Genomic DNA, 26,778 nt, shown 5'->3' on the forward strand with positions numbered 1-26,778 from the left:
AGACTGGTTTCTACTCTTTGCCCCCAGCCCTGGGTGACCCTAGTGTAAGACTCGCCCACACCTCCTCCCAGGCTGTTGGAGCCATCCCAGATATTTTTCCAAGGTATTTCTTCACTACTTAGCAAGAAATGATCATTTAATGTTTACTGTTTAGTTGATTATGATCCTCTGGTTTTGTGAGAAAAAAGAAAATACACATGCTGATTTTCTCAGGGATGCTTTGAGGATATCTTTTTATTGTATATACTTATGTGGAAATCTGCAGCATAATGCACTGAAAGTACAGGCTGTTTATATTACAGACGGGCTAATTTGCTTTGCCGCAATCTGAAATCCTTGATACGTTGTGGTTTATTTTGGGTGGGTGGGTTGACATTTCATTTAGAAAATAAGCCAAGAAATAAGCTAATGGAAAAACAGGAGAATGGAACAAAGAAAAAGAAAAGAATCAGGAAAACCAAGGGGATGGATTCCTCAATTTCACAAGTTCTGTGTTACCTACAGAAGTGCAAAATGGGTGAAAATACATAGAGAACTGACTCCGCTGCAATCATTCTTCTTTAAAGCAGATTTTGTTCTCCATTAAAATAGCCAGTTACTTTATTTTTAAAATCCAGTTTGTTTTGAGTAGCAAAATACATCAAAAGACCTTTTTTTCTACTCACCCATCATATTATGAATTATTTATTCAGCATGTCTTTTTTCCAGAGATATTTTCTGTTTAGAGACATTCTGTAAATGGGACTTTACTCCTTTTATACTGTAAGGAAGCAGTTAACTTTGTTACCATTTACAGTAAGAAAGAATAAAAGATAATATTGGTAATAATAAAAACACTGACATCTAAGCACAATACAGAATCATGTAATCTGGCAATCAAATCATATGGCTTACAGGAATAGAAAGACATTAGATGGTTACTGTATATGAAGCAAAATTTGAGCGAGGCTCACAGAAGAATGTTTGTAATTTATGCCCCTAAGCTGCAGTCACTTGACAGCATCAATATTTAGTTTCACATTAAAAAAATTAATTGTGCCAAATATTGATAAAAGTATTGTATTCCTATTTGTTACTGTGTAATAGGAGGGTCTAATGCTTATTAAGCCATTAAATCTACAGATGAAGGCAAGACCCCTAAAAGAGTGTAATCTGCAGGAGAGACTAAAAGGTCCCTTTTAAAAGATTTTCCTTGAAGAAACTGTGTTATGAGAAGAAGGGCAGAAGCACTGGTGATCTGCACCAAGAAATGGATTTGTTTTCCTAAACCAGAAAATCCTTATCTTTCAGCAAAAAGCAAAGTTATACTGAACTATCTGCAAAGGTCTTATTGAAGAACTGGCTCAGCTCAGCGTGGAGACACGTTCTGCAGCTGCAGGAAAAATGTCTGATGCCTCAACAGACTGTCTTCTGGAGATGATCCCACAGCGATCATCCTCTGATTTAAGGGTAGCAGAGAAAGCTCAGCACACAGTTGGAAAAGGCAATGAGTTGGTGGCTGACAGGCTGTAAATTACACTGGATTAAATTTGAGCACATTTTCTGAGAGCATGCTGGATGAGACAGAGTTTTGGTTTGCGTGGATTAAAAAGAAGGAATCAATCTTCTTCTGCCTGCTACTACAATATGCGCTTTTCTTCAAAGCAGTCTTCAAGGACGTTATTCCTCACACTGACATGCATGTGAGATGCTGTCACAGTATGGGTAAAAAAAGGTCAGACTACACATAGATAAGAGTCCAGAGCGTAACAGGAGCCAGGTCTCCCTCAATTACTCTGGCACTGTTTGTTGGTATGGTGTCGAGAGAACTTAGAAAATAATTTGACCCTAGATCTCCATGAAAAGAGATGTCCAACGAAGCAGCAACTTGAAATTTTCTGTCCAGCTCATAACTTTTCACACTCTCACTGACAGTACTACTTAAAATGGAAGCAATTCTCTGCCTCCCTCTCTAATTTTGGTAAAAGGCTGGTATTACACAATCAGAAAAATCCTTCTTTGCCTTGGCCAGAAATTCTGATATTTTACAGTCTTTCATCCTACCCAAAAAAGTTTTAGAAAAGATCTCTGTCCCAGTCCATTAGTTAACGTGTACAGAAAAGTTTCTTCAGTTTTATTTCTCAGTTTCTCTTTTCTAGTGCTGAGAAGTCACTAACTAGACTTCAAAAAAAGTTTTGGTTTAATTTTTTTTTTTAATTTGGAATCCAAACAATCAAGATTATTTTTTGCATATATATTTTAGTATTTTTTAAATATTTATTTTCAAAACAGGGCTACCTGGAAGCTCCACAGAAGAATGGAAGAAAAGTCATGAAGCATGGAGCTGATAAATACGTGGATCATAATGGTAATATCAGAATGGCCCACAAATGTCCACAAAACAGACACTGTAGAAAAACTTGTTTGCAGCAGCCGAGAAGCTGAGAGGATTTGAGTGTGATGGGGACAGGCCCACAGCAGCTCCCCACCTGCTCTGTTCTGCAACCTGCTGGCAGGTGCTGCTCTGTGTTAGCATCTGTTGCAGACACTGGCTGCCCACAATCACAGAGTAAACTGCAAAGTGATATGATTGTGTGTTTTATATCCTCCTTCAGTAAAAGGAAGCAGCATACAGGAGCTAAGCATAACAGAAGCAAGATAAGAAAACAATACTTTGTAAAAATGCATTACTCCATAAGTGAGAAGAGGGATCTAAGACAGACTCTTCCTTTCCCTGGTATTCACATGAAGCTTCACTGAAGGACAACTTTTAGCACAGACAAGAAATGTTAAGTTTCACCTTTAAGAGATCCATCCTAGTTTATGCTTATTTTCTTACACTGCACACAGAACTATATGAAACAATCACAAGAATATAAAATTCAATTGTTTCCTGATGTTTGTTTTGTACTGCATAAAAGATACAATGTGGACATGCTGACATGCTGGATAAAGTCTGGAAAAACATCCTCATCCTTCAGGGGGTTTTTTTAGGCTACCTCATCATCATTGAATTTAATTAATTATTTGAAATTAATGGCTCAATGGGTTGGAATTAATGGGTAGAAAGTCAGTCATATTTGCATCCCTAACTTGAACTTCTGCTGCTTATAATTTATGCTTTGGGACTGATCAGTCTGGCATATGGATGCTAAGTTATGTTCAACCAGCAACTTCAAAAGACCTGGAGCCAGGCAAGTCATCTGCTGAAACACGAAAACTCCAGGTGCAACTTGCCAAAGTTTTAGTTAGCACGTAGCTCTGAATAAGTGACATTTTATAAGTGTCTTGGCAGGTAAATGGGAGCAACAGACATCATAATACTACTACTAACAACAGCAACAAGAGTCTGGCCTCTCCCATAGTGTTGTCAAAACTGCATGTGAGTCCACTCTAAGGTAAGATGAACTAACTTTTGTGGCAATGCTATTAAGTAAAGCATTAGCAAGGCGCCCTCTCATGCTCTTTTTTTCTTGAGAACCTAGTACAGATGCTGTACATTGCATGTTAGCATATGCTTAGTGGAATTGGTAGAGGATTATGGCAGGAGTCCTCTGCAGCTGCCAGGAGCTGACAGCTGCACCCAGTGTGTGGCAGAGGAAAAACAGCATCTGGCTCAGGCACCTCCTCAGAGAGGGTGGAAACCTTAGCTTGTACAGCCAGCCTTAACATGAGAAATTATTTCATTGCTCTCACCGTCACGCAAACTTAACCAGTTCCTGTCACTCACCACACATCCCTACTGATGGTAGCCTACAGGCTATGAAAACAGCTTCAGCTTAGCTGACTCATTTCATTTACAAAGAATATTTAGAGGAAATGCTTAGAGAGCTCCAGTTGCATTCTGCAGAAGTGGGTGTAACCTGTTTATTCCTTTCCATGCTATAAATATGCTGGTATGTAACTGAAATAAATCAGTGTTCTATGGAATAGGACTATGATATGATGAAAGGAAAAAAAAAAAGGAATTGATCATAGCCTTTACTTTACCAGTATTGCTTGCTGCTCTGGAAATAGTCTGTAAAGCTGGCTTCCAGATGAGCTTATTCAAACTTCTGCACCAAGAAAAAAACAACTCTTTTTAAACAGGAAATATGAATGGCATCCAAAGCTGGATCTTCATCAGGATCTTCATCCTGACTGAAGTGAAGCCAGTAGCTAGGAGACTTCAGCAGTTCAGCCTTTCTGACTTCATTTCACTTCGTAAAAGAATTGGATGTTTAGGAGAAACTTAACAGGACTGGAGAGCCCCTATAACCCATGTAGGGGAATACAGACCATGGTGTCCTCCCTTGACAGCTGCTGGCTTTGCATAAATATGCTCTGATTAGCATTGTCAGCATCCACTTCATCCAGTGGAGTGAGAGCAGAATAATTTTCCTCAAGAAAAGTAACCAGAAGAGTGGCATTTTATTTTTGAAAACTTGAAATCTGAGATGTCAAATATTGGAAATATAGAGAGAGGCTAGTAAGGCTGAGAAGTTACAGCCGTTCCAGAGCATACATTGGCAGGGTTCTGCAATATTCAAGGCCTGTTCAAAGATTCATGAAATAAATTTCTGGTGCTTAGTAGGGAGCGGCTTTTACTAATAGTAAAATCTTCAAGCAGGCAAGATCTTTCTCAGGCCCAACCAAAGAGACCATCTCTCCCTGCGAGCCTCACCTTATTTAAACTGAAAACATCACAGCTACACCACCACTAATCAAGTTAATTTGAAATTAATAAAATGTTAGAACAGGATTAAAAGGAGTTCAGAGTTTTAATATAATGACTCAGGAATTTTATACCAATCTCACACTCAGCACACACCTGCATTTATTCAGGAAAAAACTTTTGGAAGTTTAAAATTAACATCAAGCTACTTGAAGAGGAAAGTTTGAGGTGAGCCTCCAAGAGTTCATAGGGAACCAGAGAGGAGAAAGCCCACATCTCTGTTGCTGTGTAAGGGAGTATTTTGCAGGAGACGGACATTTGATAGCAGGTTTGGTGGCAGCTGCAGGTCACACAGCCTAGCAGACCAGTCAGCTGTTTTTTAGTCACTGAAAATTTGTGTGAAAAGTGAATATTCCTCACTATTCCCTATGCTTTAGCCAACGTTTTTTACTTGTATTCCCATGGAGTATCACCTAAGACACAGATGTGGTGACTGTCCTTAACTAACCAAATTTTGCTCTGAGATCAGAGAATCTCCATGTAAAATGGCTGCATTTATTTTCTATGAAGCTGTGACTAAAGCTTTGCCCATGTGATTGCCTGGGGATGCTAGACGAAACGGGTCCTGCACTGGACACAGGGCACTAGCAGCACTGGTATCCTCTTTAGACTGCTTGTGAGCAACTGGTCTCCTGACTCACCTGGTGCTGGCCATAATACTGGGATGAAGAGCAGAAATGGCCTTGAATGGGAAGAATGTTGCTTAAGTGCTGAGCGGGAAGGCACTGGTATTGGTACTTCAGAAAGCAAAAGCAAAAATCATAGCTGAAGGAACAGCTGGCCTTGTGCTTCTCTGCAGCGGGGAAGCAGAGCATGAATTCAGAACAAACAGATGAATGACTGAAAAAGCAAAAATAATATAAAGAGGAAATCAACAGCAGTGAAAATTTTGTTTAAAGCTGCTCAATAATAGCACTTACATGTTTTTATCTACTTAGATGGACTGGGGCCTAAATAAGCTTGATTTTTCAACTTACATTATGGTGTGCATTTTGTAAAGCAAGGTTCAAAAATGGAGGTAGTTACAAGCCCAGACTTAGAATGCATTTATTGCTATACCACCTACAAATAGCAGCTCGCTCCCCCAGCTACTGGCATGAATGAATGAACGTTGGCATGTACAATAGCATTAATTTTGGATGAAAGTCACAGTAGTGTATGGGCTATACAAGGCCTATTTATCTCTTAATAGGTCTAAGAGAAGATATAACATGGTAAGTAAAATTACAGAATTCTTCCTAAATCAGGACATTCAATGTATAATTGCTGAAATATGTTTTCACATTCTTAGGCTTCTTTAATTTATTAAAAAATCAAAAGACACAAGATTGCATGAGCCAACTGGGAGACATCTCCTCAGTTCATCTTAGAAAGACCTCTACGACTCATATGGAAATGTCACATTTTAAAATATGTTAAATGTCATTAAAATGTCACAAACTGCCTCCACCTCTTGATTTAAATGATTTTAATCACAGGTTTTAGCTTGTAGTCTGTACAGCACCTTTATATTAAACACTATATTGAAACTCTCTAATTAAGATCCATCTCTTTTCACTAAACCCAGAATATGCAAGGTCAAATACGAATTTGATGGAATGAAGGTCAGACTTTTATTGCTGGCATTCGAAGTCTTGAACAACCATCACTGACAACTGATCCATGAGTCCCTCATGGTACTCAGTTTCTGTTAAGGTAAAAATATCTACTGGTGCTAAAAGATTTTCATCAGCTCATTCCAGTGGGACTCTAGACCTCGTATTATGAACTAAACAGGAAAACAAAGTGAACCAGAGGAACATACAAAGAAATTGTGAAAAGGACCCACTTCAAGGGAAAATATTAAAATCACTTCTTATGTACGAGTAACCTGACCTTTCGACTGAACTAGTGGTTGTGATGAAGACTGCAGTGAGGCAACTATACAAACATTTATTTATCTGAATAAATCTAAATAATTATTAATGAATGATATTAAATATATATATTTGACTTTTTGTAGATGGCTAAAACGTACATAGTTGTGCAACACAATGGTTATTTCTAAATTGTAGCTCTATATAGGGCAGCCCTCCAAACTAAACAAAACTTGGACTTGAAATTCAAATACAACCAAAAAGCAACTCTTCAGGGATTCAAAAATATTGAAGCCAAAAACTTAGCAAGCTTTCAGCTTGTCATGAAAAGCAGCAATAAATGATAAATGCAAAACCAGTACGCTTTATTTTCAAAAACCTCATGAGCCCACAAAACCAGACTTGCAGTAGTGCACTCTATTGCAAAAGCCAACAGTGCTTGTTTATTCAAAATAGAAACTGTCCATACTTTTAGAGTCAACTAGGAGACATCAGTGTAGATGGTGGCTAAGATTCATGAAAATGTCACATAGCATAAAGCGGCTGTGCAGAGCACACGTGTGCACATTTTTGCTTGCACTTTTGGAGTTCTGATGTTCCAAACATCAAGCACTTATATTCAAATAATTTCAAGTTTTGTACAGGAGCATTTGAAGATCTGTAGCTCTGCTACAATTTCAACAGATATGAATTTCAGGCAATGGACACTTTAGAATGGAGAAGGATGGCACGCAACCTTTGATTTGCAAGGCAAAGCTCATTAGAGTACTCGGGCTCTGTTGCCGGTTATAGCTTCATTTACGAGAAACTGTGCAGGGTGAAAGTGAAAGGCATAAAGTAGTTTCTTTTTCTTATCGACAGATCTCTCTAGTCTGACTATATGTTATCTAAACTCTTTTAAAAGATAATACTGTGATTACTAACAAACAATCCTAACAGATGTGGGTTAGGTATTTTCATTTTCATTGTTTTCATAGATTTTAAGGCAGAGGGAGAATTGAATAGTTGAACCTACTGTTTGACAGAGACCACTGATTTATTTGCATTCTGGTACCTCTGGCTCTTCCTTTGCTGGGAACTCAGTGGTATTTCAGTCCACTCCAGACCACAAGAGCCTCCAGCACTCACCAGTGGAGCTAAAGAGGCTGAAGCACATTCAGTATTGTGTTCACGCTGTCATTTGATGCAATCCCTTTTACACTCATTTCTGCCAAATCAAATACTTGGGTGAACATCTGGGTGATGGCAAAAATATTCTCCAGGCACCTTTTTTTTCCTCCATCCAGGCTGGTTAACAATGGTTAACCACACCAATGGTTAACTGATAGCTTAGGGCAGACATTTTTAAAATGCATCTGGGCTGGCTCCAGTCATTCCCCAGTTCCACTGCTCTGCCCTGCCTGGTAGAATTAAGCATTCAGGTATATAGATTAGATTCAGCATATATAACATGGATAGAGTTCATAAAATACTTTGGCTGGCCCAGTTAAATTACAGTACGTGCTACCTATAAAACCAGCACTGCTCAGTATCAAGCTACTGATTCTTCTGACTTGGGCCCTGTTCTGAAAGGTACACAGTGCCTTCTGAGACATGCTACATGCTGTAAGCCTTCTTTGGTACCAGCCTGAGTAATGGTCGGAAGCAACTTTCAAAATCAAGGCTGGGAGGAACAGTCCTTATTAAGAACATCTCTAAAGTTCACAGTCACAGGAATGTTCATTTAAATAGTGCCACATTTTACTCAAAGCTGGCAGTATTCCGTGAATGTCCCTTCTGCTTGTGGCTACTTTCCCTTCTGTTTCTTATAAATGTCATTGTACTACCCTGGATTCTGGCTGGACACATGATCGGCTGGGGAAAACAGAAATTCCAGCCAAAGGAAACAGAACTGAAAGTAATTAGAGAATCTTTTTCATTCATCCTCTGATTTGTAAAATAGATGTATTTCCTTCTAAAGGCTGCGTTTCCCAGCTGTAAAACAATAGAGCTCCCTCCACCAGTACTTGTGCAAGCTTCATCACACAGTTGTGTAATGTTGCAAACTGATAACGTTTGTAAAGAGTACTTGTAAAGTCATAAAAGAAGCAGTGCCATGAAGTTTTTACTCCTAAACTGTGGGGAAAGTTTAAGTTTCTGTTCTTGAGTTCAAAGCCGTTTGCACATTTTGCAATGATCTCAAACTATAGTTTATGGTCTGTAATCTTGCATTAAGCCCTGTTAAATTCCTGGTACATGAGTAGGAAAGGGTGTACTGTTGCTTTGTTGTTTCATCAGTAAAGTTACAGACAGATGTGCTTTAGGAGCAATCCTTTTATCTTCCCTGGTAGCCCTTCTCGTGCAGGCACACACTGAAGAACAAATTTTCATCATGGCTTTCATTTCGCTGGTTCTCATTCACACTTTTATATTATCTGTAAATACCTGAATATACAGCACCTCAACTTAATAGCTCTAAAGTTGTATCTTTGTGTTGCAGCTCTGTATAAATGGGCACACTATGCATTTCAGAAGGTAAGAAATGAACAGGCTCTGCACAAAAAAGCCCCTGGAAAGTGGCAAGCTGTACCCTGGGTCAGCCCTGGTCCTTCGTCCCACTCAGGTAAGAGGGAGCTTCTGCCTCCTGTTCCCAGCTTTTACCAAGTGCTACAGCTTGGTTGGCCACAGTTCGGCCTCTGCGGAAGCAGGTTAGCTCTGATCACAGAAGCACAAGATTCCTGTGAAGGTGGGATGAGACGTCTAGATTGCAGACCTAGAAAACTGAGGTTTATCTAAGCTTGGCCAAATGCCTCAGGAGGAAGGACTGCTCCCCCAGTTGCAGAGCTGTCTCTGATTACCCAGTGCTTGGGACTGAAGTATTTCCTGCTTCCTTTTTGGTTTTTGTTCTTTCGGTGTGCACAGACCCTGCAATAAAACCTTCTCATTCAGAAGGAAAGGGAACTCTATTGCACTGCAATTATAAAGCAACAGATGACTTAAGCCTGGGAGGCAATGCACCTGCATTTCAGCAGACAGGAAATGTTGCATAGTCACAAAATGTTGCATACACAAAAACTGAGACTGCTTGTATTTAACCCTCTGCCTTCTGAGTGAAGAGGTTGGGCATAAATTCCAAACACAGGCTTGGTTTTCTAACTTCCCTGGAACTCAGGGCTATTTAGACTTCTTTCTGGTCCAAACCTGTTGTTATTTTTAGCATGTATTGGCTACTAGAGCTAAGACTGAACACTCATTTAGCCTGACCAGGATACGTGCTGTACTTAGAGTATATTCTAGGAAACTTTAATTAGTGCACATTTTCATCTGAAATACAATTACATTAAAAAGTATTTTTTAAACATAAACCACCAATTCAGTATGTTTTTCCTTCCCTCAGTTTTGCTACAGTTTGATTTTTGTGGGACAATTGTCAATATTTTTCAAACTGAATAAAATATTAGAGCTTTGAAATGTTTCTCATCACTTCAGGGACTTCATTAGAGACATTTTCTTCAAAGGGGTACCACCATCTTTTCAACCTCACCAGTTTTATCCAACAGTTTACCAGTGAGATCATTTGTGGGAATGTGGGTGTTTCAGGCTTAAATGTGGGAAATTCAGGCTCAAATCCCTTCCTGGCATAGAGGGACTAAAGGACATGCTTGTCAAGCTCATTTTGAAATGATGACCTCACCACAAGCCTATAGAAGGAAACATTCTCTGCTCTCCCCGTGAACTTGCTTTAGTTCACAGAAAGGGATTCAGGAGCCATTGACCTACAGAAAGAATGGGACTTGCCTTTAAGCCTGCAGATTGGGGCATTGATTGGAGACAAGTGAGCCACTGAATTCTGGCTCAGCTTCAAATATCACTTATGTAGCTTATCTAACAACTGCTTAATGTACAGTACGTAGCAGCACTCAGAGGGGGCACCAGAATCCAGTGTTTCCCACTCATAGGTGGGAAACTATAGCTGTTACATAACTTAACTCTAGCTGTTAAGCTCCAAATCTCTCTTGGCTAACACATACTTCTCCTTCCCCTTCAATGAGAAGAGACCTCTACTTAGTAGTTAGGACACCTTCCAGAAAAGGGAGGAACTGAAGTTTGACTGCCCTCTTGCCGAGCAGGGACACAAATCTCACTTTTCCATATACTGAAAAGGTCTTCTAAGTACTAATCAGCTGCCCCAGCAACGGTCTCTTGGTTTGCTCCATTTTTAAAAGACTGCCATTCTTCGAAGACCAATTTTTGAACAAGCTCAAGAAAAAAAGGGAAAAGCTTCAGACACACCTCTGTAGGCAACAGTTCCTTAGTGGCTGCTTGCATGGCATACTGGCTGCTTTGGATCTCCTTTCAAAGAAACTCAGCTCTCAATGTGCGCCACAGAGGACCATAAACGGGTCCAACACTTTATCTCAGAAACTTCAAAATTTTGTTGGGCAACGCTCAATGTTGTGGCACTTTTTTTTTTGGCTTTTAGCCTACTTAATTAGTGCAAGGTCACCAGGCAGTCTGTTTCAGAGCAGGGCTTAAATCCGTGTCCTAATTTAGAGCTCAAGCTAATGGATTGTCTTTCCTTGCTGGGCCGATTTCCTGATCTGTAAATATAAAGCTGGTCCCTGCAAAAGGCTTTGTCATACACAAATGACAAGCATGGTTTAAACAGCATGCAGTATTATCTTTCACCTAGCGAACTTCCCTTGTCACACTTCAAAGACAAGCAAAGCAGATCTTTGCAATTTGAATTGCCCTGGAAAAGCATGTGTGCTTCTTGGATTCAGATTTTTATTATTTACTGTATAGACACATTATTGAAATACACTCAAATTGTGTGCAATGAGATGACTGACAAAAGATGTAAATAATACATACGAGATACAGTAGGGGGGTGAAGAGGGTGGACACTACTGAAAATAACTTGGATGATAAAATAATCTGACAGGATGAACTTTCAAGAGACTTACTGAATACTCATTCAAATGGAGGGATTTGAACACATTTGCAGCGATCATCCTGATGCTTCTCTAAAGCTCAAGTCATGACAGATAATGATAGAATGATAGTAATGATTTTGTGAACTTTGAGCCTGTAATTAGAACAGTAATAAGCTGGAATGCTTTTACTCGATGTCTTCAGCATGCAGGGAGGAAAACATGATTTTTCCATCCAGCAGAGGGGGCTTGGCAGTAAGTTTTCTAAACACAAACCCAAATGATTTATTTGGAAATTGAGTAATACTAAAATTAAACTGGCTTTTATAGGAACTTCCTACAAACGAGAGATTCAAATATAAACAGACACAATTCAAATTGAGTGTTGTTCTGGTTATCATTGTTTCCCTTACTTTTCAGTGTGGCTTTTCTATTTCAGCAGAAAGCCCTTGCAGTTATACCTGACAGGCACAGTGTGCAAGTAAAGAAGTTTTTGCTCCTAATTCCTTTGAAAAGCTGAGTCCAAGTTCCTATTAAAACTGTCTGTGTAAACTACTTCAATACGTGTACAAGAAAAAAACAGGGAAGACATTGAGGTAAACTCCTGGTGGAAAGTTTTCCAAGGCACCACAAAGCTTGGAGGCAGAACATGTCGTCTGAGTGGCCCAGGGGTTTACAGCACAGTTATCTAATTATTTGAGGCCACTTTGTAGTTTTAAACAGTAGACATAAATCTGGACGGCCACAAGAGCCACTGGCAACCTCACAATATGGGTGAGACCAAAAACATGGGTGTAATCCAAGGTGGTGCTGTACAGAAGTACATTTAAGGCTAATGCTTAATGGTAAGTTGCACACACTGTAATGTCAAGACAAAAGAATGACACAAATTTCTCTTGAAATTAAAACAGGCTGGCTAGTCTTCTGGTAAATTCCTCTTTTTCATGGTTAATTGGATTTGTCCCCCAAATACTGTTTCCTTGCTAGACTTCCACTCACATAGAAAAAAGTGCAGGCAGGTGCATTTGAATTCCTGGGAATTATATTCATTTTATTACTTCTGATGAATAGAGTTTTACTCCACGTGTGAGTACTTGAATGGCACTGTTCAATGCCGTTCAAAATCTGATTCTTTTACTTCTAGCAAGAACTACCTGCCAACTTTAATGACAGATTCTGGTAAATGCAATTATTTTCACCTCTGTGGCTCCAGCTTCTGGTGAAGGAAATACTGAAAATAACGATGCAGTAGAGTAACTTAAAATGAAATTCATGCCAGATGTAGCAGAAGGTGCAAATGACTCACCATGACCAATAAGGGTGCAACACTTTCCCTCGCCAGCGTGAGCACGGGCTGTCCTGTTACACACGCAGCAGCAGTCACCTTGCAGGATGCTGAACGGTGCAGCACTCTGCAGCAGCCTGGGCTCTGCCTACTCAGTGGCCTCGCCGGTCATTCTGGTGAGCTCTTCTCAGAAGGCAGGATCTCAGCAGCCGCTCTGTGTTTGTGGGGTACAAGAGTCACCACCCACATAGCCCAGTCATTTTCCTTAAGTACTAATATACTTCAAAAAAGAGTACATGGAGGAGGAGGAGGATGAGAATTCTGGTCACCTGGTGACATAAAATTATAATTTAGTGTGGACATCAGACTGTCTGTTAAACCTTCTATTTGGAAGTGGATGTACTATGTACTGACATACTATATATGACCATATTTCTGATAGAAGAAAAAGACGGGCTGTGAGGGTTACCGCAGGGTTACAGGGGATGAAGGGGGATGCGGCAGGTCACCGTGTGTCCTCAGTCCCCAAACCAGGATCCCAGTTAATGGACCAGCTCTGCTAGATGGTGATCCCCAGCCCCTCCTGCCTTTGAGTCCCCTCATCCATACCACATCTGCAACACTTCCACCCATTGCTCTCAGTTCCCCCAGTCTTTGGACCCAGTGTCCTCCACATCCTTTACCCCACTTCTCCAAACCCATTTCAAAACCTCTCCCTTCTCTACAGAGCTGCCTTTTTTCTCACAAAATAAAAATATCCAGCCTTCCAGACCAGAGCATCCCCTCCCTGACCCAACAACCCTGGGCTACACATCCTTCCTGGCAGAAAGGGAACTTTCTGCCTGCCTGGAAGCACCCCAGAGCGGCTTTCTCATAACCCTCAGGCACTCCCAGCGCTGCCCCTGCCTTTTGGCCCACTCCCCAGTGTCAGGCCCCCCAGTGCCAGCCACCCCTCAGTCCCCCTTGGCCTCTGCAGTAACCTGAGCTCCTTCCTGGCACCAGCTCCTTGGGTGTCCCCTCCTCGGGTGCACTTTGTGAAAACCCTGACTCCTGCTTTTCAGATGGGAGGATTTCAAAACATGCCAAGTCCTCCACCATTCACAGCTGTAAGAGCAGCAAAAGAGGACTTGTCTGAGGGAAAGCAACTGGGTGTCAGCTTTCATAAAGCAACGCACCGCGTAGCACTGCTGTGTGTGGTACTGGAGAGGACCGAGGAAGAGAAAAGAGAAGAAAGGTGGGCAGTTATGGGAATTTGCAAGAAAAAGAAGATCTACTTTGATGTTAATGACCTGAGTCAAAATACACGGAGGCTGAACTTCCCAGAAAGGAAGTTCACTAACAAGGAACCACAGATAACCTTCAGATGCTAAACTGAAAACTCTGGAGGAGAAGGTAGACTTAATTCTCAGAAAAAAACCTGTACAAAGTATACTTAATATCGGAGAGAGAAAGAAAGCAAAAGACAGCATCTTGAAACTAAAAGAGGTATTAAACAGAAATTACAGGAAGCAATCAGAAAACACCAGGCTGGAAAGCAGAGAAAGGCAAAGAGCGGAGTAAATTTTAAACCTGGGACACTGGGATTTGTTCACGCAGAGAAAGGTCAGATGGGTACAAACTTCCAGCAGTATTATGGAAGAAGCCAACAAGGAATTAGCTGGGACTAGCACAGAGGGAGTACAATGAATTAAAAAATGAAAAAATAAGGAAAAGGACTGTGAACTGGAGGAGGGGAGACAGGCTAGAAATGAAAGAAGAAACAAAGAAGCAACAGAATAAATACTGCATGGTATAAAGAGGGAAAAAGAACAGAAAAGCCCATTCTAGCTCAGCTCATGGGAACCCGCAAATCTCCCAAATCTGCTTTATTAATTGCCAATGCCAAGTTTAAAGCCTTGTGGGTACAGAATTTTTCACATGGAGAGGCAACTATCTGTGCAGGTTCAAAATGGAGTGGGGAAAGCATTACCTTAATGACAAAGGATGTACCAAAACTATGAGCCCAGAGGAGTAAGATGACGTTTGACAGCTTCAAACATAAAATGTTCTAGGGCAAGTGAGACTCTAGATGCTGCTGACCTAAAAACTACTAGACATTGCTACTGCTGTTGTTTTAACAAGGGCATAGCTTCTTCCAGCTCAGTTCATCTTTCCAAAGATGCTAATTCTTTGAAGGAACAATAGGTACATTAGAAAATGTATTATAAGCAAATACATAATTGTCTCCCTTCCATTCAGCATATTTACACACATAGTCTTTAAAATAAAAAAAAAAACCCAGTCATTCCTGAGTCTTCTTGCACATGAAATGAAAACACCGAAAATTCGATTTTTAGGCACCAAGAGCTGCAGGTAAGAGCCCAGTTAAAGTATGTTAATGTATGTCCCAAGAACTTTCATGTGAAGGTCTAACAAAGATTCAAGCAGACAGACCATTGTGCAGGCATGAGTCATTGATAATCAGGCAGCTTAACAAGAAGTCCAAACAGTCTCGTTGGTCTACCATAAGATCATTACCTTAAGACAACAAAAAATAATGGGTCATATTGTCAATTTGGTTCTTCCAGGGATGAATGGAGCCTCTCTTGATATGGTGCAAAAAGAGAAGTAAAAATACCCAACTAGAAAAGGGTGTCTGCACTGAGTTCCCAGTGACTGCAACGGCTGAGTCACAGTGGGTTCTTGGACATGCAGGGGAGTTTTAGCAGGAAACCGCCTACCACTTTATTTACAGCTCCACTTCAACTATGCCATTCGACTCAGCTCAGTAGATGATTTTTATCACTCTAGATGTTGTGGATGCATTTGCAGAGACACTTTCCAAAAGGCCACATATGTTTAGCATCGGTTTTTCATGAGGTTTCTATATATTCACCTCAGATGGAAGAAATACTGCCTCTTCTACCTCCAGTACACTTTTCTCCATCCACTCTGATTTGTTTGAGTCATACCTGACCTGCATGCATGCCTTGCATTGCTGAACTGTATCTGTTTAGAAACTAGCATGCTGTCACTGTATACCTTACGAGCACAGGCAGCTACAGTAGCACAAAAGCACTTATCTTCAAAATTTGGACAATTCTGGTGTCTCACCATTAGTCTTAAGTAAGGCAGGAGCTCAAAGATCCAGAAGAGGTGGGAGGAACCACAGTTCTGCCAGCCTATCCCACCTCAACTCAGTGACCTCTACATTCAGCACCTGGAGGCAGAGTCCTGCTCTCCCACATACAGCACATTATCTTTCTGGCAATTAACGTAATTAAAACAACAATAAGTTTGTATCAAAAAAACATTCTGGAATTCTAGCAAAGTTTCTTTTTATACCTTTCTTATTTGTAAAATACAGAATTATCTACAGAAAATGATGTTAAAAAATGTAATTAATTGTTTGCAAATTCCAGCCCTTAAAATTTAGACAGGGCCTTCCTTGTCTTTTCCTGCAAATTCTGGCCTAGTTTTGTGAAAGAGTTAAGATCACGCATCTCACCAGCACCCCTGCGTCACTCAGTGCACAGATGTGTGAGTGGGCAGATTTCAGGTTGCATGTGCAAATGTAAATCTGATATTGCCCAGTTTTTCAGTTCTTGGCTTCGTAAACCACATAACATCAGTGCAGCGTGTGCGCCACTGTGCAAGACAGGAGGAAGGCTGTAGTACGTGCTGTACTGAAGTGCAAACTGCTAATAAGGAGAACAGAAGAGGAAACGGGGTAATGATTCTCTGGAACAGTGATGGGGTCTCTGCACAGCCTCATGACTGCACCAAATCTCATTCTCAGAGGGGAATGGCTGCTGAATCCCCAGTAATGAGGACTTGTCTCCATTCATGGAGTGCTCCTTGATGTAGTAAACCCAGTGGAGTACAACGCCACGACGCAGACCCTCCCAAATCTGCTTTGTCCTGTGCAAACATGCCGTCATATTTCCCAAGCCCTGAAAAAGGGGGCTGGGAGGAGATCAAGGAAGAGATACAAAGATAAGAAAAGATTTCAGTTGGACCCGTTTCTCTCTGCTAGTATACAGAAAAGTTTATGCAAATTAGAATCAGCCGCAGGACTTCTGGGAAGTTGCCAGTGACAGTCTCAGTGTCTCAAAGTTAAGGTATGAGTGAAATTAACAGAGGGAAGTCTCTTAAAGCTGTTTCTAAATAGCCAGTAAAAACATCCAGCTCAATCCAGCAGCAATTGCTTTGGAAATCTACATCGGCAGCTTTGGACACTCAGGATCACTTCTTCTTTTTTATGCTGCACAAAACTCTGTGGCTCATTTTTTAAAACCAGATTCAGCTTTAGCCCTGCCTTTCAAGTACACATTTGAGACATCATCATAGCAGAGCAGAGAAAGGATGCTGAATGAATCCCAAGAGATGATCTATTTGCCAAAGATTTGCAGGCTGTACCATTCTTGGTATTTTATGCAGCGGGTTTGTCACATGAAGAGGATTCATATGTGATCTGAAACAAGTCAATGAGCGCAACACCGTAAAAACCAATGGGTTTACCTCCCCAGTCTCAACTCTAGTGTTTCCCTCTCCCCCCGCAAATCACACCACTCCTACCCTTCTACCACAACCACATGTTGGCACAAAATTAACAGAAAACAACCACACTCAGATCTGCCTGCCACCCGCTAGTGGAAACTGGGAATTCACTGGAATTCAGGGAACTGGAGGCAGGTCACATGCATTACACCCTTGATACCGCAATTTATCTGCACAGTTCATATTTTAGAGTTTCATGTATGTTGTTCAGTTTCCCTGAAATTAACCTTTGAAAAAAAAAGAAAACCCCACAGTCTTTCAGGGGGATCAGAAACCAATTTCAGGAAACGCTACCCACTTTGATGGTAAACGCAGGCACTGAGAGTAAATGTATTCTTTTGTGTGTGTGTGTGTATCGGACTAAGTTTTTTATTGAGTTTCATACAGAAATAGAGGAGGAAAAGTGTAGAATGCTATGCAACTTATGGCTGGAATGCCACATTGCTATATATTGCAGACTTACCAGTGGTGAGCTATTTTTAGTACGGCCCATGAGCAAGCAAGAAGCGAGGACATGTTTTCTTCCAGTGCTTGAACCAGGCAAGCTGCTTTTTCCAGCCCTGACACCTGGAACCCTCCAGTGCAGGGATCCCTCGGCATTACTCCACCGGCACAGTGCACAGCCTCGCCCTGGGCTTCCCCACTCTGCGGCCCAACGGTCAATGACTGTGCGGGGGAAAACGGGACACTAAGAAAGTAAGGGTAAAATATGCGAGGAATAAAAAGCCAGAATGAAGGGAGGAAAACGGAGGGAGTTAGGTGGTATCCTTTCAGCTAATTCAAAATTTGTAACAACACAAACATATCTAGAAGTGAGCTTTGAATGTCTTTGTTTTCCATCTCTTGAAAAATAAGCTAGTTTTAGCAGTAAAGCTAAGGTCTGGACCCCACTGGTCTATTCTGGGTGCAAGTCTGCTTCTCCAGCTTGCTAAAAACATCTACTTGGAGATCTTTGCCCAACTGCCACTAGCAGCATTTTGGATGCAGAAGTCAAGTCTAACGTGAAGTCACGTTTGCATCCTTCCATAGCCATGGCACATCCATCACATTCCTATTTAAAGAATCAGCACATACTACAGAACAAAATGTTCACCTTGCTCAACAAAGAAAAAAATTCCTGAAAAACATCCTAAGATCACAGACATTGTACTATTGTTACTGTGTTTATATACTACTATAACTGGAAATCTTCTGAAGGGCTCTGATGAAGCTCCTGCCAAGTCTTTAAAAGCAAAGAAATCTAAGCTCACAAAAGATTTCCTCCTGGCCAAAGCATATACTCTAAGTATGGACTTGGGAAGATACTGGAGCCTTTTTAATGCACCCAGAATTTCTGGGTCTCTGGCAGGCCTCTGAAGCTAGGCAAACCTCTCAGGATGTGCAGGACCTTGTCTGTAAGTGCGTGCTCCGCCTTCGCCTTGGGTAAGTCACAGCACTGTATGAGCATCAGAGAGGGACAGAGCTCTGACTGACTAACTGGAAAACCCATACTCCCTGTTAGTATTTTAACCTTTCCTTATAGACTCAGGGAGAGAGGACGTAGAACTATTTATATGGAAATCATTAGAGACAGCACAGGATTTAAATTCACATTAATCAGTTTATTGGTATTTCATGGTATTATTGTAGTAGGTGCTTAATTGCATCTGTTTGCCCCAACACTTGACATTTGAAGAATTATATCTGCTTTTTCTTGACAAGTTATCACCCAGCTAATCTGAATTTTTAAACTGGCGATTAGCGAAATCTAATTATGGAACTTCAGCTTAGATATATACTAAAACAGCAATCACCTGAAGGCTGCATTAATTTATGTTGAATGGGTCTGTGATATCACAAGTATACAGACCATTCTGTTTAGAAGTAAACCCAGAAAGTCATGGACATAGTTTTTGTACTGCTGTAGAAACTGAGAGGTTACTCAGGCCATACTCCAAGTCATGGTGTGAGACAGAGCCAGAACAGGACAGCTGGAGCAAAGAACTAGAAGAGAAGTACAAATTTAAACTGTTTGCATATAAGAATAGCTCCAGCCACCTTACCAAAAGGTTTTTCTTTGAGTAAAGTTGTATTAGAATGCCTTGTGGTTTGAGGTCATCACACGTCACTACTCATATGTTCAATATGAAGGTCACCTTGGCAAGCTCAATTCAATTTGTGTATGTGACTTAAGTCTAATGCTTCCTCTAGACTCATTATCAGATATTTTGCCAGTATTTTGACATTATTATGAACTGAAATAGATCTGCAGCTGCAATACATTTCTTTCCAGTTTAAGATAACTGATAATAGGACTTCTCCCAGTGTCAGAGGACAAAGCTGTCCTTAAAAAGTGAGTCACCACAGACGTCAAACCTCCTGACAAGAGCAATTCCGTGAGATGTCTCCAGAACTCCAGGATGAAATCCTCCAGGCTGGGCACTCTTCCCACTTTCATATTCTCAATTACCTAATTTACTGATAGGAGACATCAAGGCCTGCATGGTAAGCTACACTAATTTTACATAACGTAATACTTTTTCTTACAGAATCACAGAATCGTATAGGTTGGAAAAGACCTTTAAGATCGAGTCCAACCATAAACCTAACACTACCAAGACCACCACTATACCATGTCCATAAGCACCTCATCCAAACGTCTTTTAAATACTTCCAGGGATGGGGACTCAACCACTTCCCTGGGCAGCCTGCTCCAATGCTTGACAACCCCTTCAGTGAAGTAAAATTTCCTAATATCCAGTCTAAACCTCCCCTGGCGCAACTTGAGGCCATTTCCTCTCGTCCTATCTCTTGTTACCTGGGAGAAGAGACCGACCCCCACCTCTCTACAACCTCCTTTCAGGTAGTTGCAGAGAGCAATAAGGTTTCCCCTCAGCCTCCTTTTCTCCAGGCTAAACAACCCCAGGTCCCTCAGCCGCTCCTCATCAGACTTGTGCTCCAGACCCTTCACCAGCTTCGTTGCCCTTCTCTGGACACGCTCCAGCACCTCAATGTCTCTCTTGTAGGGAAGGGCCCAACACTGAACACAGTATTCGAGGTGCGGCCTCACCAGTGCCGAGTACAGGGGCACGACCACTTCCCTAGTCCTGCTGGCCACACTATCTCTGATACAAGGCAGGATGCCATTGGCTTTCTTGGCCACCTGGGCACACTGCTGGCTCATATTCAGCCAGCTGTCGACCAACACTCCCAGGTCCTTTTCCACCAGGCAGCTTTCCAGCCACTCTTCCCCCAGCCTGTAGCGTTGCATGGGGTTGCTGTGGCCCAAGTACAGGACCCAGCACTGAGCCTTGTTGAACCCCATACAATTGACCTCAGCCCATTGATCCAGCCTGTCCAGATCCCTCTGCAGAGCCTTCCTCCCCTCCAGCAGATCAACATTCCCACCCACCTTGGTGTCATCTGCAAACTGACTGAGGGTGCACTCGATCCCTTTGTCCAGATCATTGATAAAGATATTAAACAGAACTGGCCCCAGCACAGAGCCCTGGGGGACACCACTTGTGACCGGCCACCAACTGGAGTAAACTCCATTCACCACCACTCTTTGGGCCCGGCCATCCAGCCAGTTCTTTACCCAGCGAAGGGTACACCCGTCCAAGCCATGAGCAGCCAGTTTCTCCAGGAGAATGCTGTGGGAAACCGTGTCAAAGGCTTTACTGAAGTCTAGATAGACAACATCCACAGCCTTCCCCTCATCCACTAGGCGGGTCACCTTGTCGTAGAAGGAGATCAGGTTGGTCAAGCAGGACCTGCCTTTCCTAAACCCATGCTGGCTGGGCTTGATCCCTTGGTTATCCTCTACATGCCATGTGATGGCACTCAGGATGATCTGCTCCATCAGCTTCCCCGGTACCGAGGTCAGGCTGACAGGCCTGTAGTTCCCCGGATCCTCCTTCCGGCCCTTCTTGTAGATGGGTGTCACATTTGCTAATCTCCAGTCAACTGGGACCTCCCCAGTTAGCCAGGACTGCTGGTAAATGATGGAAAGGGGCTTGGTGAGCACTTCTGCCAGTTCCTTCAGTACTCTTGGGTGGATCTCATCAGGCCCCATAGACTTGTGAGTGTCTAAGTGGTGCTTAATTAATCCAAAAGCGTATGTGGTGAGGTCTTTATCTAACTAATATAGATCTTTCTAAAATTAGAGAATGCTTCATTAATATCTTTGGATGATGTTTTTAATTTACCACGTTAATGACAGATGCCAAAAATTCTACATTTAAAGGACTTTTTTCTTGTGTCAGAAATAGCGAGCTTATTCTCCTGATTCCTAGAAATTCTGCTGGAGTTGGAATATGGTGAAGCTAATCTATTCTGAACACAGCTTGTTGAGTTCACATGTAAAATTGGCCGAGGTTTGCAATAACTCTGGAGAGGGAGAATGTCTGAAGAAAAAAATTAAATTCTTTTTCCACAAGAGCAATTATGGTGGGGTTTTTTTCCTTTCCTTTTCTTGGCAAATGAGGAATTAATATTTGTATTCTGAAGCAGACTGTTGAGCCACCTGTCAGGACCTATCCTTTCTCCAGGGACAGGGGAGGAACAGAAATCTGGCTAATTTCTCAATACTTTGAAAACTGAGAAATTAAAATTTATATTAGCTGTTTCTTGCGTGGATCTTTGCAGATGTATGTTACATAACTAGCCAAGGCCATAAGACAATAATAAAATCTATATAGGATCTATCTGTACAGTAGAATAAAAGATGCACATTCACTAGTTTCTATTTGTTGGCTATAGGAGTTATTAGATACTGCAGGACCCTAACATATTCCATCATCATAAGAGTTTAGGTGCTTTATGATTTTGAGATTGCTGCAACAGTAAAAAAGATCTGTCAATTAAGATAGATTACAGTAATCACAGTAGGAATATGGAGGTCAGCATATCATGCAGTAGGAAAGCCCACAAAAGATGTTTTCTCAAGGCTGAGTATTAACAGTGATTTATTCAGATGCAGGCTTGATGACTTCAAGCATTAAAAATCCAACCAAGTCATCTGAAAGTGTCTCAGGGCATTGTGAAAGAAATATGGTTGTCCACCTGGAGCTGGATGAGAAGCTGCAAGATACTGCTATGCCATCACCTTCTGATTTCTCAGCTTCCTATGTGCTACTTCTGTCTCCTGTAGCAGCACTGTATCCGTCTTTGTTAACTTTAAGAACAAGACCACTTTTTTCCTTTTAATTTGGACTATTGAGTCTCTCTACATTCAAGGAAATAGAACTGAGATTTGGGTTCATTTGACTTTATTAAGGATGAATTTTTGTTCGTTTCTGTGGACTGAAAACCAAAGGTGAGGGAACATTTGAGTCATTTGCTCCACCTCACCCCAACCATAAAAATCTCCTCATATGTGGATTATGCTCATGAATGAAATGCATCAGAAACTGATTCCACAACCTTTGAATTATTTCAGCAGAAGCTCAGCATTTGCATGTGGTTTGAATAGAAGGAATCATGGGTGAACCAGAAAGGGTATCAACACTGTTCACCTTCAGCAGCAAATGCAAATTCATAATCATGTAAACCGTGCAGGACACAGTCTAAACAGGCATTGGAAACAAACAGGTAGAAAATGCCTGTAAGAATGGGAAGCTATAAGAGCAGAGGGTAAAGATACCATTAAAATAGCAATAAAGAGGCACCGGAGGCCTTTTTGGATTATGAATTGATGTTTTGCTTGGTGTCCTGAAGGTTCCCACTCAAAAATAAATTTTCCCCAAAGCTTATGACCTCTCATGTGCTCTCTTTACAGTCAGCATCCCCTTCCCATATTACATGGATATATAACTGCCTGAGGACTCTTAACTGCATGTACGAACAGTAACCTCGGCTCCAAAACCCACAGCACAGTTCAGTGCCATGGCTGATTTTCCTGTGCCATGTTACCACTCTCCTTTCATGGGCTTGGGATCTGAAAAGACATGAGAACAGGGAACTGGAGAAACAGAATGTGGCTTCAGCAGCAAGGGAGAGAGCTGCTGGGGCAGCGAGGGAGGCAATGGAAAGGGAGCAGAGGTCTGTACTGGCTTAGTTTGGAAAGGATCACTCAGGTATTGCGGTAGCCAGACTGAAGTAAAGTTAGCAACTGGCTCTGAAATTCAAGGTCTATGTTCCTCCAGCCAGCACTGAAACTTCTGTAGTCCAGTAAGTGTATCTGGAAGCCAAACTACCTTCATATGGTTCTGCTTTAAATATACAGTTCAGTATTTATAGCAGCAGTTCCCCTGTATGAACGGCAGCCTACTACCTCTGCGATTAGCACCAACATTATTTTTAGGGATCCAAAGTCCCTCCACCAATTGTGGAATATGCACATACATACACACACACACACCCCCAACACAAATCTCTCATTCATATGAAAAAAACCACCAGAAAGCAGGCTGCCCTTTCACAATGCTTTTACCAACAATTTGAGGCTTTCCTTTTTTTTTTTTTTTCACTCAACTAACTACCAAGAAGGATGTCTAAACTACTGAAACGTAGAAAACCCAAACCACATTTTTGTATGGTTAACTGTTCAGCATTTGAATTCATGAGACTAATGCGAATCTTGATTTGACTTATCAACAAAAGAACTTCCACTGAACATCAGACAGGGTCCATTTAGTTTGGGCTCAAGGAAACCAGCATTAACTGCCCTAGAAGAAGGAACTAACATAATTTAAAATAAACAGTTCCAAAATAGCCAGCTTAGAAAGAAACCTTCCTCATCGCCTCAGACAGTTGATTTATTACTTATTTGAAGTATAACAGTTTATATCTCTTACAGAGATATATTTCAGACAATTTGGACTATTCAAAGGAACTTGGGAGAGGCTCAAGTCTTACTCAGTTTTAGTACGCAGTTAAGCTTAATTTGCTTAACTTTCAAAAACCACAGTAGCCAGATCATCCTAGCCAGTAGATATGTGCACTTTCTCCCAACTAATACTCACAGCAATCCTTTTTAGAAGACAAAGCCACTATTTTCTATCATCCATCCTAGCTGGATGGGATCTGACTGGTACATTATCTGCAGAACAGCATGATTTCCAGTTCAGACAGAAATTATTACTTCTGTACCAACGGGCTGGCCCTTGTCTAGGTATAGGCATGATGCTTATCGAGGCTTGATAAGAAATTGGTGATATCTCAAAATGCATTTTGTTCTTGGCATAATGACTTCTGTATGCTGTGACAACCATGCCATACCCACATCGTTCTTCAGTGATATCTAACATAATTAATATCAGTGTAAAGTGAGTAATTTTTATAGCCATTTTACCTGGAAGTAAATGACTAAAAGGATAAGAGGATGAGCTGTATTCACCAGGCCCACTTTATTATCTCTTAACTTAGAAAATTATAGTATGGATAGTATGGAAATGGAGATGTATAAGGAAATGTCTAGTCACAATAGTTACATCTTTTGGGCATGTCTCATTTATATACGTCAAACTCTGACCTTAATATCTAGTTAAAGTGGGTGACGGAGGTTCACACTTCTCTCAGTGCTGCTGGTTTCAGTGCATCTGAAAGCAGACTCAGAAACAGTGTGGTGTCTAATTTACTTGCAAAATCAAATAATTCCGATTTCAGGGGTTTTGTTTAAATGAAAATTCAGATTCTGGAGAAGAAAACAAAACCCACTAAAACAGGAAGGATGGTATTGTGGTTAAGTTTCTAGTATGGGGCTCTGAAGACCTGAATTATGTTCCATTCTTAGCCCTTCTGCAGACTACCTCGCTCTGTGCCTTTAAGCAAATCACTGAATCTCTTGGTGCTTCAGTTCCCCTTTTCTAAAGATGATGTTGCTGATTTGGTCAGTTTAGATAACGAGCGCTTTCATGTAAGAGCTACCATTTACAGTATCAGCACAAGAGAGGCTCTAACCTCAAAACACTAATAGTAAAATATGTGACCCTATTTACTTGAACTGTTCTTACAAGACAATAGCAATTTATTAGACTTGGAAAAATATTTTGATTACTCATTGACAAGTGTCTTCATAACAATAACACAATTGAGCTGATTTAACATTCCCATATTAATTCCCACACTGATCACCGACTTGCTATACCAAATCCTAAACAACATGCTATTCTACAGACACATTAGCCTGCCAATTAATCCAGCTTCATAACAGAATCAGTGTCTGCCGCTATTCTCAAAAATTAGGAACAAAGCTGAAATAGGGAGTGCCTGCTGATTTTCTAAGCCTTTCAAGTTTTTTGATTTTTTTTTTTTTCCCCAGAGGCCTGTCCCTGCAGGAGGTTGAATTCAGCAGGGTGTGGAGTGCCCCATAAGGGAATTTATACTGGGGAATACCATACATGGTATCACAACCTCCTCCCTCTCGGTGGTTTCACAGGGTAAGGAAAGGCTTGGAGCATAAATAAAGCAAGCTCTGCCTGCATTACACTGGTGCTAGTAGGGCTAAGAGTGTGGGTTTTGAAAAACAAACTAACAAACAGGCAAATGTCTCATGCATCCCCAACAGATACAGTAATCTCCTACCTCCAAAACCATCTTCAGAACCATGTTTTTTCCCTTGCTGCCTCCTGGCAGACCTTTCCTGGCATCCATATTCCCAGTGCTTGCTGAACAGACTCCCTCTAGCCTTTGCCCTGTTTCTAGCCAGTAAGCCGTGTCCCTGCTGCACAAATGCCTAGCGATTCCTCTGAATTTTCTGTCATTTTCCAAGCCAATGTTTACAAAATGGGGGTAAGGACTTTTATTTTTAACAAAAGCTGAGTTTGTTCTTTATCCTAGCCTTTGGATGTGACCCTTACTGATATGACCCTTCACATCAAAAGAGTTTACTTTCCTGCCCCAAGAAACAAGGGAGAAGAGGGTATGGGATAATGTCTCCCATTTTCTTTCTTCCCAGACTTTGCCTTTCTTTTCTGAGACCATCAGCAGGGAAGAAAGGGAACACAATTTGTTTTTCCATGTGAAATGGTACTTTGTGAAGAGAAGAAAAAAAGGCATTTCAATTGGAAGGCTTTACTTACCAAACAGACTCTAAGGAGTGTGTAATTCACCTTGCAATAAGCAATAAGTGCTCATTAAGCTGAGTGACAGAGCACAGATCAGAATCATCTGAACTGGCAGCAGTGCTTTCAACTTCAGTCGTTTCCAGAGACCTTCTTTCTGTGTGTGCTCTGCCCAGCAGCTCTGCACCAGCTCCGAATTTATGCGCTGCCCTCTACTGGGTAGAGCAACCCCATTTTATCCAATCTTGCTGGCACCAAGCTCTTTCCAAGGCTCAGATATGGGGACTTCAAGTAGAGGGAGAGGAGGTAAGAAAGGAAACAGAAGGATGGGAATGGGGGGTTGCAAAAGGAAACACGAGTGGGTAAAATGGAAGATATCCCAAGAAAGTTCAACTTGTGGGACCCTCAAGTCTAAAATGCCGTCTCTTCTGATCACAAAATCTTCACTCACTGTACAAATCTCCACATATTACGATCGATGCCCACTTCTCCTGGGCAGGCCTTTCTA

At 41.3% G+C, this 26,778-nt stretch overlaps 1 protein-coding gene across 1 annotated transcript in view; it reads right to left on the reverse strand.

Annotated features, from left to right (window-relative positions):
- Nucleotides 1-238: 238 nt before the first annotated feature.
- CLEC16A (C-type lectin domain containing 16A) overlaps nt 239-26,778 on the reverse strand; it is a 190,136-nt gene continuing 163,596 nt past the window's right edge. The window contains exons 28-29 of the transcript XR_012045029.1: nt 12,769-13,076; nt 239-5,533 (exon numbers count right to left, since the gene is read on the reverse strand). The gene's annotated coding sequence lies outside the window, so the exon portion shown is untranslated. The remainder of the gene's footprint in view (nt 5,534-12,768; nt 13,077-26,778) is intronic.

The sequence above is a fragment of the Ciconia boyciana genome, chromosome 13, assembly GCF_034638445.1.
Source record: "Ciconia boyciana chromosome 13, ASM3463844v1, whole genome shotgun sequence".
NCBI lineage: Eukaryota > Metazoa > Chordata > Aves > Ciconiiformes > Ciconiidae > Ciconia > Ciconia boyciana.